Here is a 16,085-nt window from a genome sequence, read left to right as displayed (position 1 = left end):
TTTTTTTTTTTTTTTTAACAATTTAGCCATTCATATTAGAAAAAAAAAAATCAATATTACACTTCATTACAGCAGTTGCTGGAGGGCGCCGTTTAACCTCAACTTTGTTGCTCCGTTCCCCAGAGCTTAGATTTACGTGAGGGACTGTTGAAGATTAATTGCACCTGCTGCCAGGATCTTAAGTGGTCAATAGGACTCCACACACACACACACCATGAAGACGAGAAGAAGACCTCCATAAATGAGGGTTGTGAAATTGAATGCACTCCATAAGAACATACAAATCCTCAACATCATATTGGCCGGCAACAAAGGCAACAAATTAGACTACATGGCCGAACCTCTCCAATTCCTCGACTATCATCTAGATCCCATTATTTAAAAGAGGAAATATAGCATAATTATGAGCTCAAAAGTTTAGTAAGTATTCAACAAAACAGTAGAATCATGTTTAAATTTTTAAATAGATTTTTATCCGAAAAAATTGTCAAAAATATAAAAATATTAAAAACCAAAAGTAGATAATTGGAAAAAATATTTTTTTAAGAAATTCCCACTTTTGTGGGTTAAGGACTTAGATTTTTCTTTTTTTTAATCATTCTATACCATGTGGTTTTTCCTGCTAACAAAAAAGAGATACCTATTAACCAATGCTTACATGGCAAAGGTAAAATTGTCAAATCATATAAAATTTGGTTGACATGGCAAAGAAAAACATTTCTTTTGTATGTTGTTCATCTTCTCGGATTGAATGTGTTCTATTTATCATATGCGATCTCAATTGTCCAAAGTCTTCCTCTCCATCTCTCCGTACTCATTCTTTCACCCTTATCTATTTCTCCTCGGCGTCAACTAAAGTCTCCGATTGCATCATCAAACTCTTCACCATCGACCAGAATAGCGCCCACCATGAGATCGTTGATCTCACCGGTTAGATGCTTCTCAAGCCCTTGGCAAACGCAGGTTTGATCGAGTCCGTGTCGCATTAACTGGAAAAGATTGACGCTTGCTCGGTGGAGTGCGAGGTCCACATCGTGCAAGAATGGTTCAACAAGTTCCATCCACTGCCCTACGATGAGAAGTACTTGCTAATGAAGAATTCTAGGAACCAGGTGCTCAACAAGCAGGCGAGGCTTGGGTGCCAAATCGTGCTCTCACATGACCTTCAGGGGGTGTTTGGTTCGCGGTAATCTTTTCATATTACCGGGAATCAAGTGGTAATCTGGATAGATTACCATGTTTGGTACTGTAGCATCGGTAATGTCGACGGTAATGTGAGATTACCAATAGTGAAATATTACCAAATAACTTGGTAATCAGATTACCATTAAAATAGGTGTCCATCCAGATTACCACTATCATGGTAATCTTATATAAAAAAATATTCCATCTTTGCCCTCAATCTTCAAACATAATTCTTTTTTTACCCTCTCTTAACAATGATGAAGCCCTAATTCCTCCACAAACACACCAGACTCCAGCAGCCACCTCCTCCACCGTGACGCGCCCTCCAGCAGCCACCTCTCTCACCATCACGCCCCTCCGGCAATCACCTCCTCCATAGTTACCCAACCTCCAACGTCACACAGCCTCTTCCACCATCATCGGCGTCAACTATAGCATCTGAGCCACCACCTCCATCACGCAGCCTTCTCCATCAAGTGCTGGTATTTTCCTCAGGTGAAGCTTTAGTGCTGAAATTTTTCTTCATTTACTTGCCTTTCTTTTCATTGTTTTTCCTGCATCCAGCCAAGCACAACAAAGATGTTTTCCCTCTTTATTTGATTTTTCTTCTTTTTATTATTACATTCTTTTCCTTTTACAAAACACAAGCATAACAGGTTCTTTTTGCTGATGAAGTTCCTAACCTTTTTCTTTGTTTTTTTCTTTCTATGTTTTGAGGTTGCTATTGAACTCTTTATCTAACACTCTTATCAAATTTTCTCATAAATACATGCTTCTATGTATTATACTCATTGAGCTATTTTTTCATTATGATACTTGAGATAATAGTTTTATTTCAATTAATTAAATATTCTTAAGCAGAATATTATATCAGGATGAGGTGTTTGTGATCAATTGTTTTATATCAATTAATTAATGAACAACTTTTTAAGTAGACAGTGCTTGAATTTGAAGTTATATGTTTAATTTTTTGAAGAATTAATTATCATGAGCTTATAGAGTTCTTAACATAAGATTAAACCTAACGTTTGAATTTGCATGTGTTTTGACCACATGAAAGCACTTCTCTTGATGTCAATACTACACGTACCCCAAATCACAATGCATTTATAATATTGGAAATTAAACTTAATTATGAAAGTGGTACCTAGAATTAAGGAAGTGTTGTTTAGCTAATGAGATGGTGAGTTGCAATTAATAAAGACTATGGTGTTTGGGAAAATGAGAAGTTTTATTATCCTATAGATATAGTTGGACTTCAAGATAAGTCATATATATATATATATATATATATATATCTGTTTTTCCTTAGAATTGAAAAAGTTTTTATTTCTCCTATACACCATGCTTTTATCTCTTTTGTGTGTATTTTTCTATCCAACATATAATATATGTAAAGTTGGATTGCATATGTTTGCAATTAAGATACAAATCCTTGGTTCTTTGAATAATTAGATGTATAATATTCAGTGTTCAATTTATTATTTGAAAATACTTGGTTTTCATGTATTTGAATTGTTTAGTAGTATTATTTGTTGTTAGCTAGTTCTCTTATGTTGTTTATTTTATTTTATTTTATTTTGTTTTGTATAGATGGATCTTTTCTCTCCGGATAATTTGGGCTTGTTGGTCACCATAGCTTATATGTATGCAGAGATGATGAATAAACTAGCAATATTGATGTACGTCATTGCCTTAGAGTGTAGGAGTAGAAGAAAGAGGAAACGGACTGCTTATGATAGATCAAGTAGGCAATTAATAAGAAGTGTCAATTTATATAGATTGGTCTTTGAGAGTGACCTAGCTTCCATTAAGAGTGTCCGTATGGATCGCAGGGTATTTCATTCTCTTTGTGATTTGCTTTCCACAAGTGGAAAACTAGTAGACACTAGAAACATGTGTATTGAAGAAATGGTTGCATCTTTCCTATATACCATTTCACATGACCAAAAAAATAGAGTAGAAAAAAGAGAATTTGTTAGATCTGGAGAGACAATAAGTCGGCATTTTAAAGGAGTTTTTAATGCAATTTTAAAATGTCATGAAGTCTTACTCAAAAAACCCGAACCAGTTTGTGAAAACTCAATTGATGAAAGGTGGCGATGGTTCAAGGTGAAAAAAAATGTGCTATGTATACTAACATTTGGCAATTTTATAGAATTGTCTGGGGGCTTTAGATGGAACATACATCAAAGTAAATGTCCAAGCAATTGACAAGCCTAGGTATCGAACAAGAAAAAATGAGATTGTCACTACTGTTTTAGGTGTGTGCTCCCAAGACATGCAATTTATTTACATTCTACCGGGGTGGGAGGGTTCAGCGGCTGATTCTAGAGTGTTACGTGATGCAATTTCTAGGAGAAATGGGCTAAGAGTCCTGCAAGGTATACTATTTAAATGATTGGTATAGGTAGATTTAAATAAATGGTTGTGTTAAAACACTAACAACCTTTAACATGGTTGTAGGTTATTATTATTTGTGTGATGCTGGATACCCAAATGGAGAAGGGTTTCTTGCCCCTTATAGAGGACAAAGGTATCACTTAAATGATTGGAGGCAAGGTAGCCAACCCACCACCCCCGAAGAGTTCTTTAACTACAAGCACTCTTGTGCTAGAAATGTAATCGAGAGATGCTTTGGCCTATTGAAAGGACGGTGGGCAATTTTAAGGGGAAGGTCATACTATCCTGTAAAGACACAATGTAGGATCATTTCTGCTTGTGCATTGCTACATAATCATATTAGGAGGGAAATGCTTATTTGATCCCTTAGAAGAAACAATTGGTGAAGACATTGTAGAAGAAGATTTAGATGGTGAAAGAATTACTTTTGTTGAAACATCGGATGTTTGGACAACATGGCGTGCTAATTTGGCAGTTGATATGTTTAATCAATGGAGACATAGTAGAGCCCAACATAACTAGGATAATATATGTTCAATAAAAATGTGTAATATATGTTTAATTAAATGTTTCCACATTGTTGTTGTGTAATTGATACAAATGAAATGCTATATGTTTAGCCATGTGTGATATATTTATTGTTATTGTTAATGTTTTTAGTATGTATTCTTTGTTGATATCCTTTCTTGATATAGGATGGCTGATAATGTGAATGTTGATGAGATTGACACAAATGCGAAAGGTGGAAAGAGGCAAACAAAACAAGGTAGAAAACATGTTTGGACTATAGAAAAAGATTCCATGTTAGTTGAATGCTTGACTAGGCTTGCTCAGTCTGGTAAATAGAAGGCTGATAATGGTTAATTTCGTGCCGGTTATTTGACTCAACTTGAAAAGTGGATGCGTGAAAAGCTACCTGATTCTAATATCAAAGGCTCACCACATATTGAGTCAAGGGTCAAGTTGTGGAAAAGACAATACCACGCTATTCAGGAGATGTTAGGCCCAAATGCAAGTGGTTTTGGTTTGAATGATAGTGCAAAATGCATTACATGTGATGCTAATGTCTTCAATGAATGGGTAAAGGTAATTTTGTTCTAAATGCATTAGTATGATTTATATCATTTTTGGTCACAAATGTCTTGTCCATGTTTATAATTTATTTATTTGTTTTATTTGTTTTCAGAGCCACCCAGGAGCTGCTGGACTAAGGAATAAGCCTTTTCCATTCCTAGAAGAGCTGAGCCAAGTATTTGGGAAAGATCGAACCACGGGGGAAGGTGCTGAAGGTCCAGCAGATGCTGTAGAAGATATTGCAAATGAGGAAGCTGCAACAACTACTGAACCATCCATAGGAGATGCTTTTGTTCACTCTGAACATGAAATTAATACAATAGATGGGGAAGAAATGCAACTATCCCCCCAAGCCCAGCTAATGCCACTGCCACATCACAGGGCCCATCACATGATGCACCTGCAAAGAAAAGTAAGCGTAAACGATCCTTGGGGCAAGACACTGCCAATGATGAGTTCTCAAGCACTGTTAGCTCAATTGGAACTTGGATTAATAGTTCTAAAGAGCACATTTCAAGGCTTGCTAATTGCTTCCAGTTTCTAGCCGATGAAGCAGACTCAAAGAAAAAAGTTTTTTCTGAGCTACTCAAGATTGAAGGTTTGTCCCAATCGGAAAGGATCAGAGCTGGCGGCTTTATTGTATCTGACACTAGTAAAGTGTCATATTTCTTCTCACTTCCAGATGAGTGCAGAAAAGAATATGTTACTTGGGTTTTAGGAGGTTGCCAGTAGAATTAATTTCTTGTGTGTATGGAGTTTTATGACTATTTAAATTGTGTGTTGTATGTTGAGTGAAACTATGTGTGTGCTAGTATTTGAACTACTTATTATGTATGCTATTGTGAGGTTAGCAGGATGTAGAACTTGGATATTATGTTAGTTGCTTAAACTTTTAATATTTCATTCCCTATATTTTACCAATTATTTATATGTGTTGTGGAGCTTTTTGTTAAAAAAATAGCTAGTTGAAGGATATATATGCTATTGTGAGATTAGCAGGAATTTTGTATAATGATCCATCCTCATTAATTTTATCTACATTTTAACAGAATAATATTTTCAAAAAAATGTGAAATAATTAATTTTTTTAAATTATAATTTAATTATTTTCATTTATAGAATTATTTTATTTGAAAATTTAAATTTTTTTTAAATTTTAGATATAAAAGGGTATTTTGGGAATTTTGGAATATTACCAAGGTGATTACTGTTGTGAACCAAACATGGTAATGAAAGATTACCAGTAATATAAGTTTTCAACCAAACATGGTTATTACACATTACCACAACATTCCTGGTCATATAGCATTCTCAACTTCATTACCACGGTAATCTCATTACTGTGGTAATATATCATTACTGTGAACCAAACACCCCCTCAAGGTATGGTCATCTTTGTTCCTAAGCCAAAGCCATGGGATATGGAAGATGAGCATGAAAAAAGTGTTTTTTTGCCACATCAGCTACCTTGTCATGTAAGTAGGTATTGTTGGTATTTCTCTTTTTTGCTAGCTGAGAAATCACATGGCATAAAAACGAAAAAAAAAATCTCTATCTTTAATCCACAAAAATGAGAAACCACAATTTTTTTTTGAAATTTTCCCTAGATAATTCAATGGTTAATAAATCTCCTCAAATCTACTTCGTAAAAGTACTTGCACATATGAAATTTTCCCTAGATAATTCAATGGTTAATAAATCTCCTCAAATCTACTTTGTAAAAGTACTTGCACATATATTTTTTTTTGAAATTTTCCCTAGATAATTCAATGGTTAATAAATCTCCTCGAATCTACTTCCTAAAAGTACTTGCATATATATATATATATATATATATATATATATATATATATATTGAAGAATTGGATAAACAAAAAAATAACCCAACAAAAAATTGCAAAACACCACACTAAAGATGTTTCAACTTTGGAATAGGCCTAGAAGATCATTAAATGCTAGAATCTCTTTGATCATTGCAGAAATATACATCATGGCGTAAATGTTTAAAGTAGTATCCACTAAAGCGACAAACATCGGTTAAGTTCATGTAAAATAATCAATGCTAGGCAAATTCTCTTGTTCCACATCAGGTTTTTATAACATTTGGGGATCAGACAATATTACTCATGCTTCTTTTTAGTTGTCATGAAGCTTTTCTATGTTCTTCTTTACTTGTCACATTAGAAATTTTGTGCAGCATTAAATAATTTTTTTTTAAATTTACCTTTTAATTTAATGTACTTGTACAATTTTTAACAAAACAAAATCAACTAAGCATTAAATTATATTCTCTAATAGTGGGGTTTTAAATAGAGGTGATTTTGGAAAGTAATGAATTTTTTTATAAAATATAGGTAATCAACTAATTTTAACCAACTTTTTTTAATCGGTGTGAATTAGTTAAATATGACAATTAATTGAGGGAGTATATAACAGTGAAAACTCTAATGCTATAATTAAATAACCCATTAAATAAAAACGGTTGCCATACTTTAGTTTTGAAAGGTTCCATGGCCATTTATTAAGCAATTAATTTTTTTAAATTATTAATACTATATTTTATATAAATACAAATTTAAATATAATGAAAATATTTAAAATTATTTTTATACATCGACTTTATACATCTACTTTAATAGTATGTATGAATTTCATAAAAACCTTATAGTAAAATTAATATAATAATATTCCATATTTTTATATTAAATATAAACTACATCTCCAAATGCCGCATGAAAAATTCATTCTTAGTTGCCCAATGATCCAAACCAGAATCAAACTATAACAAACAGAGCACAACACAAAAACAAAAAATAAAAATTGAATTCGTCTACCGTCTTTTCATTTCAATCTCAACATTTCATGTCTCTCATCAAGAAACAAACACAAAGAGACATCAAGAATTAAACACTTTTGTTTCACAAATAAAAAACCACCACCATCCCTGCTTCCTACATTAGCTTCTCAGTCAATATAATATATATAGTTAGACAAAGAAGCAGTTTTGATTTTTTAATAACAACATAAGCTTTCACAACTCAGCAAATCAACCGAAGAAATCAACAAAGAAAAGCACATATACCTTAAAATTGCATGAAATATAAAGGAAACCAAAACAAAAAAGAGAGGGCAAACCTGGAATGATGGACTGTCTTAAAGAGAGAATGGCTCACCGGCGGAGAGCAATCACTGTGGGTGAGCACTGTCAAACCTCTCCTTAACTTTGGAACCAACTCGAGCCTCAAGAAAACACATATAATAATAAAAAATTATTCTAAATAGTATTTTAGTCTTTTTCACATTTAAGATTGGGTCAATCAGCCCAGTTGGTGGTAATTGCCAATGCCACACACACTACTCTTCCACTCTCTCCACACTACTCCCCCACTCACATACCGAAACAAGGGTTTATACCCAATCTCCCCACTCCCAATCCGCTCTTGACAACTAAACATACCAATAGTCTCAAAAACCTTAAAAATATTTTTACAAATAAATATATAATTAAAATAATATTTAGAAATTCCTGGAAATTATAATCTGAAGGTTAATTAGAATATTTTAGAAATTATTTTAGATTTTTGAGAAAATATGTCTAACAGAATAATGTTTCAAAATTCCTTAAATACATATAAAAATAAATCATATCATTCAAAATTTTCAGCAGATATGCAGGCAAATGAACAACTTAAAATTTAGAACTCCATGGAATCAATACTAGCGTAACCATGTAATATACGGCTTGTCAATACCCAACAATATCCAAATAATTTCAAAAAATTCTTAAAAACTTTATAAATTAGGTACCATTTAGAATTTTCAGAAAATAAGTGTAACAGAATTGTATTTTAGTATTTCCTAAAAGTATAATTAAACCCATAGTATACAGAATTTTTATAAAAATAATGATTTTACCAAATAATTCTCCGATGATAAACCAAATTCAATAAATCAGATTTCAAAATTTTCAGGCAATAATAGTCTAGCAAAACACTACACTTTTCTAATGTTTTGAATTTTCAATATTTACAATTATTCAAAAATTTCCCAATAATATTCAATATCTTTATTTATTTTATTTTATTATTATTTTTAAATAAACCACTAATTTATTAAACATATATATATATATATATATCCAAAAAAAAAAAATTTCAAATAGACCTCAGAAATTTCAAAGTAAAGAAACACATAAAACAAATAAGAACGATGCTATTTTTACCAAATAGATTTTCCGAATGACGTGGATGCCAAGTTGTCATCCATATCATCATTCACGCCATTATTTTTTTTATATAAACTTCAAATTTAAATCTTAAACATCTTTAAATTCTTAAAATTTTTTTAAAAAAATTATAAACCATATCTAAAATATTAAATCCAAATACTACAAAATCTATACTTAAAAATTTAAAAACTTAAACCCTAAATAATAAATATCAAACCCTAAAATCCTAAACCTTAAAATCCTAAACCCTAAATCCTAAATAGTAAACCCCCGTAGGGGTTTGTGATTTACACTTTAGGGTTTAGGGAGTAAATTTTCGGTTTATCATTTATAATATTTATAATTAAAGGTTTAAATTTAGGATTTAGATAATAATGAGAAATTAATTTTTTTTAAAAAAGGAAGAGATAGAGAAAGAATGATATGAATGTTGACATGGATGCCAACTTAGAATCCATGTCATTCGGAAATCTATTCGGTAAAAATATTATTACTCAACAAATAATATTCATAAGAGTTATCTAATAGATTCCCCGAATAGGTTTTCCGAATGACGTGGATGCCAAGTTGACATCCATGTTAGCATCACGTCATTCAGAAATGAGTGATGCTATTTTTACTAAATAGATTTACCGAATAGATTTTCTGAAAGACATAAATGCCCAACTTCTCATCCATGTATTTATCCACGTCATTATTTTTTTATATAAATTTCAAATTTAAACCTTAAAATTTCTTAAAATTAAAAAAAAATTATAAAACTATATATAAAATTCTAACCCCAAAATACTACAAAATCTATAACCTAAAAATCTAAAACTTAAACCCTAAACCCTAAATCCTAAGCTCTAAACCCTAAACACTAAATCATATACCCTAAACCCTAAACTGGAAATCACAAGTTTAGGGAGTGGGTTTTCTGTTTATCATTTACATGTTTATCTTTTACGATTAAATGTTTAAATTTAGGATTTAGATAATAAAGAGAAATTATTTTTTTAAAAAAAAAAATTAAAGAAAGAATGACGTGGATACTGACATGAATGCCAACTTGACATCCACGTCATTCGGAAAACCTATTCGGAAAATTTATTATTATTTTTTTGGCATCCATGTTAGCATCACATCATTCAGAAATTTATTATTATTATTTTAAAATAATAAATTTATATTTATTATCTAAATCTTAAATTTAAACTTTTAATCGTAAATGATAAACAGAAAACTCTTATAAACCCTAGAGTGTAAATCACAAACCCCCATAGGTTTACAGTGTAGGGTTAGGGCATAGGGTTTAGGGTTTAGGGTTTTAGGATTTAGTATTTATTATTTAGGGTTTAAGTTTTTAGATTTTTGGGTATTGATTTTTGGGTTTAGTATATATTATTTAAGGTTTAAAATTATAGATTTTTAGGTATAGATTTTGTAGTATTTGGGTTTAAGATTTTATATATGATTTCATAATTTTTGTAAAAAAAATTAAGAATTTAAGGATTTTTAAGGTTTAAATTTAAAGCTTATATAAAAAATAATGACATGGATGGTGATGTAAATAACAAGTTGACATCTACATCACTCGGGAAACGTATTCGGTAAAAATAGAATCGCTCTATTCATAACCTTTAGATTTTTCAAATAGATTAATAACACGTATTGGTAGATGCACTCACAAATTCACATGATTTTTTCTCATAAAATACTCTCTAATAATTTTATTATAAAAAAATAACACTCGAACTTCTCAAAATATTTAAGAAAATATTATAATTGGATAATTATTTCTAATACTAGATCAAACTATATCTTCTTTTCTTAAGTCTAAAACAAAATAAAACACCTAATAATGGTGTCAAACAAAATAACACATATTAAGAAGGAATTACACACATAACAAATAACACTCTCAGATATCCACCACCTCTCCAAGCCGACTATTTTTTTTTTCTCTCCCTAAAAATGTCACCACCATCTCATGAATGCAAAAATACCAAAATATAAAAATATAAGTAACAATAGTGATAATTTGACTGATTTTTTTAATAGATATGGAGAAATCATATGTCAGAGGCGGATACATGTTAAGAACTAAGCTTTACAACATCTGTACTTTTCACCTACACAAGTTAGAATTCAAGCTCACCTCCTCAATAGAATAAACATCTTGTATAGAAGATTTGATGCTAATAGACTAAATAGTTATTTTCTGAACTAAATTTTTACCACTTTATAGCTACTTTCAAAATTCCAAAATTTTAATAAAACATGTGTGCATATACACACAACCCCATTAGCAGCGCTGCAGCAGTATCATATAGAGACCTCACAATCTTTATGAACCCACTAGCATCATTGCATAATTTTGCAAAACACCTTCACCATCGATATATATCCAATCCATTAGCAACATGTCAACATCCCTGCTTCAACTAACATTGCCCAAAGCAACTCCTACATTTTCATCCTCACTAACACAAGGAACAGATTAACATTGAATTCATTAACATCTTTACCATGTTTAGCATCACCATCACCACTTCTCATGCATGCCATTAAAAAAAAAAAAATCTAAGATAATATTTAAAATTGCCATCAAAGTGGTTCCCCCGAGAGAGCTAGAACTCAAAAATCATGAGAGGAGAACAAAGATGATAATATTTAAAATTCGAGTGTATTAACACACAAGTTGTGATGAGAAGACAATTGCAACCCTACAAAGAGAAATTATTTAAGCTCGATCGGGATTTTATTTTTCAAGGTAACTAGCTAAATAGTCTAATTTCAAGCAAATAAATCCCCTTCATAATTTCCTGTTCGAGTGGAGTTCCTTAGCTTGTCACATAATTTCTAGTGGATATGCATCTTGGCATACGGCCCCAATTCACAACATCTGAAGCAGAGCTTTTGGGATGAGATTAGAGTTAGCAATGGCTCAAGTTCTCTTCTTTGGGTGATTTGTGGATATTTCAACGCTATTTTCTTTCTGTAGGACAAGATGAGTGGTCTCCCTAACTTAGAGGACATCCATAGTGCAAATGACCTAGTTAAGGACTTAAGCCAAACCTTTCCATTTTGAGTTAACATGGTCTTATGCATATGGCTTTGCTAAACTTATCCAGACTTGGTGAAACAATCTATCTCCTATAGGGTGTGGAGCTTTTATTATCTTTAAAACAATCACATGGCTTAGAGATAAGCTGAGGAACTGGGCTAGATCTAGCTTCAGGTCCATCAAGCTTAGGAAGTTAGCTCTACTTCATGAGCTCGAGAGCATTGATATTGTAAAAGAGGCAAGACGACTCCCACTCAAGGAAAGTAGGCAAGAACTGACTCTCCGTCAGCAATTAGGGAATCTACTTCAGCAAGAAAAGATTTATTGGAAACAAAGATCTAGGTTGCGGTGGTTAAAGGAAGGGGATGAGAATACCAAATTTTTTCATGTTGTTGCTAATAGCAAGAAGAACAAGAATTTTTTCCCTTGTCTTTCTCTAGGTAACTCTAGAGTTGTTGAGAATGAGAGGATTGGGAAGGTTTTCATTTCCTTGTTTCGTTCGCAATTCAGAACTAGGAGGGAAGCTTGTTTCTTGTTCTCATGGTCTAAACTTCTCGCGAGTAAAGAGCAAATAGTTTTATCTAATTTAGAAATCCCTTTCTCTTTGGTAGAGATTAAAAATGCCACTTTTGATCTAGGGGTTGATAAGGCACCAAGACCTGATGGGTTCTTAATTTCCTTCTTCCAAAAATACTGGGACACTATTAGTTCAGATTTGGTTAAACTGTGCAATGATTTCTATTTTAAAAGAGTCAATCTAGAACGAATCAACTGGGCCAGCATAGCCTTAATTCCTAAGGTGGCATCTCCCGATAATCCTGCTGACTTTCGTCCCATTAGTCTTATTAACTTGACCTTAAAAATCATTCTAAGCTTTTGGCCACGTGTCCCAGTCGAGTTATTAACTCTCTTGTTGACAATGCACAATCTGTGTTTATTAAAGGACGGTGTATCTTGAACAACATTGTCACAATGGAGGAATTGATTTTCTATCAAAATTGAAGAATCCCTAGTAATGTGCTTAAAGTAGATTTCTCTAAGGTTTTTGATATGGTTGATTGGGACTTCCTGCTGGAGTTGCTAGAGGCTCAAAGATTTGGTACGCAATGTGTCAGTTGGATTAAAACTATACTCTACTCATCCAAAGCTACCATTCTGGTTAATGACTCTCAATGTGGTTATGTTAGGTATTAATGTGGTTTAAGACAGGCGGATCCCCTTTCACCGCTGCTCTTTGCCCTCGTTATCGAAGTCTTGAACACTATATTCTCCAATGCTCTCAACTTCGGTAATTTGAATGGTGTACCTCTAGGGGATTTTTTGGGCGCATGTGCAATCTTTAATATGGAGATGATCTTCTGGTGTTAACAACAGGAGATAAGAAATATCTCATGATAATTAAGTTGATTCTTTACCTTTCAAAGGTATGTATGGGCTTGCCATCAATTTGTCAAAAACTTGCTTATACTTAACCAGACCTGATTAGCTTCCTAACGTGAACTGTGCACTCACTTTGAGCTGTTCTACTAGTATGCTTCCCCTTACTTATTTGGGGATCCCCATCTCAGTTAGAAGACCGAGGTGCCAGGATTGGGAAAGACTAATCTCGAAGATTAGATCTCACCTTTCCACTTGGAAGTATACATTTCTCTCACTAAGTACCATACTCTCTCTTGTAAACTTAGTCCAATATACACTACCAACTTATTGGATGTCCATTTTTAAGTTACTTCAATAGGTCCAAAGTTATCCAATATAACTATGGGGATAGCTCCCTTTCTTGGAACTTATTTGCTAAATTTCCTCAGAGAAAGTCCTTCTTTTGGAATGGTATTCTCAGTTGTTTGCCAGCTTTTAGGGGATGTATTAATCAAGTTGTTAGGGTGGGGTCACTACTCATTTCTGGGCAGATCGTTGGTTTCATGGTTGCGCCCCTATGTATATCTAGTTAGATGTTTTAATGCTTCCCAGCAACCTTAGGGTACGAAAAGAGAGCTAGCACATCTTCTAACCATGCATCCTTTGATGTTGGATCAAGATGCCAATGAGTACTACTCAAGACTCCTTACACATACTATTAAAGATAGAGACTTGAAGTGGTGGTGCCTCACTTTGAATGGTAGGTTTAGTATCAAATCCTTTTACCGCTTTCTGAACAATAGGGGTCTTCGGTGCCAAATGGCTCGTCACTTCTAGAAGTCTATTTGCCCGAAAAAGATCGACCTTTTTAATTGGCTAGCTTGGAAAAACAAAATTCTTACTCTCAAAAATTTGGCCAAGAGAAGGTATAACACTTTGCCAACTACAACATGTATCATGTGTCACTCAGCAGGTGAATCTGTAGTTTACCTTTTTCTTCATTATAACTTTGCGGAACAGATCTGGGGATATTTTGGGTGCCTTCTTCAGCTTCCAGATGTTCCTTCTTCTCTCTAGGAAATGTGGTCTTCGTGGAGATTGACTCTGCGGCTTTTTGTGAGGGAATTTGGGGATTTGCTCATTCGAGCAATTACCTAGAATATTTGGATAGAACGGAATACACGCATCTTTAATGATAAATCTCCACATTTGTCTTCGATTATGTTAAAGATTGTTTATATGCTTGTCTTATGGTTCTTTGTAACATCATAAGGAAAGAAGGCAAAACTAGATAATTCCATTGCGACTATTCAATGCAGTCTAGAATTTATGGGATCCTGTTCATTGTCTACCAGAGCAAGTGCCACTGGAGACAAGGTTTCCACCCAAGACACGGGCTAGCGTTTTTCTTAGAGTTTGTTTGTCACCTAATTTTCCCAGGGTTTCTTTTGTTGTAGTTGTTGTATGTTGGTCCACCCCTAGTGGATCCGTGTTCTTTTCTTTTTCTCCTTTAGTTTGTTATCTTTTCTTTTGTCTAGTTCTCTCTTTTGTTGTCTTGTTCTCTCTGTTTCTTTTTTTTTTTGTTCTCTTTTTGTATGTTGTTCTACTTCTAGTTTAATGTAAGTGGTTTATCCACCTTTTCTATAAAATAAAAGTATTGGACAATTTTCTAAGTATGTCCCTCCTTGTTTGTACTCCCTTTGGTCCTTTTTGTGTCTACACTCATTAATTGGTATTTTTTGTTTTTTTTTAATCCATCATTTCAAATAAAAAAAAAAATATTGCACAATTGTGAGAGGGCTTCCTATATGATAAATGAGATAATCAAATGAAATAGCCTAAAAAAAGTCATAGATAGAAACTAGGGGAAGTAGTGGTCGCTGTGAAGAGTTATGGCCAAAGGTTCATTGGTGCATAGCCATTTATCCTGCAAGTTTTCTAAAATGAGGTAATGACCCATTTCAAACTACAACTTAAGTGAGTGAAAGATCCCAAGAGTAAAAAAACAAAGGGTTTCTTCAAAGGGAAATGTGGTTAAATTTTCAAGATTATCTCTTATGATAATAAAAGGCCATTTGGTTTGGCAGTAATGTATTCATATTACCGTTCATTGTGTTTAGACATGTAATTATGGTAACATTGATGGTTTTTGAAATTAGCAACAATGAAATATTACCAAGGAACTCAGAAATCATATTACCATAAAAAAAACTACAAGTGCCTATATTGGATTCCCTAGAGAGTGGCAATGTGAGAAATATTGTTTGGACAAATATGTTTTTTTTATAAATAATGATTTTAGAATATTGTGAGGTGAAATAGAAAAATTCTTTTATCTTTTATCTTCAACCTTCTCTCCTAGCGCTAGGGTTTCTATTCACCGGTGATTTTTGGTTTTGAACCAAAATAGATGCCGATCTACTCTTTTGGTTGTGTATTATAAATATGTGCATATATATATATATATATATATGCATAAATTTTGGGTGATATTTTTTTATTTTAAATATATTAGAAGAGTTTGGTTATATCAATTAAAATATATACATATGTATAATGTGCTATATATGTGTGATTTGGATTAGTATATTTTTTTTTTAAGATTGAAAGGTATTTTGGGAATTTTGGTATTTTACCAAAATGATTATTATGTTCAACTAAATGCGGTAATAAACTATTTTCAGTAATATAAATTCTCAATCAAACATGATTATATCTAATTACTACAAAATTCTAAGGTATGTAATATTTCTAATTTTATCTTATTATATGATAATATATTATTAT

The sequence above is a fragment of the Dioscorea cayenensis genome, unplaced genomic scaffold (genome assembly GCF_009730915.1).
Source record: "Dioscorea cayenensis subsp. rotundata cultivar TDr96_F1 unplaced genomic scaffold, TDr96_F1_v2_PseudoChromosome.rev07_lg8_w22 25.fasta BLBR01000075.1, whole genome shotgun sequence".
NCBI classification, from domain to species: Eukaryota; Viridiplantae; Streptophyta; class Magnoliopsida; order Dioscoreales; family Dioscoreaceae; genus Dioscorea; species Dioscorea cayenensis.
The sequence above is the reverse complement of the archived record's forward strand: the minus strand, read 5'-3'. Positions refer to the sequence as shown.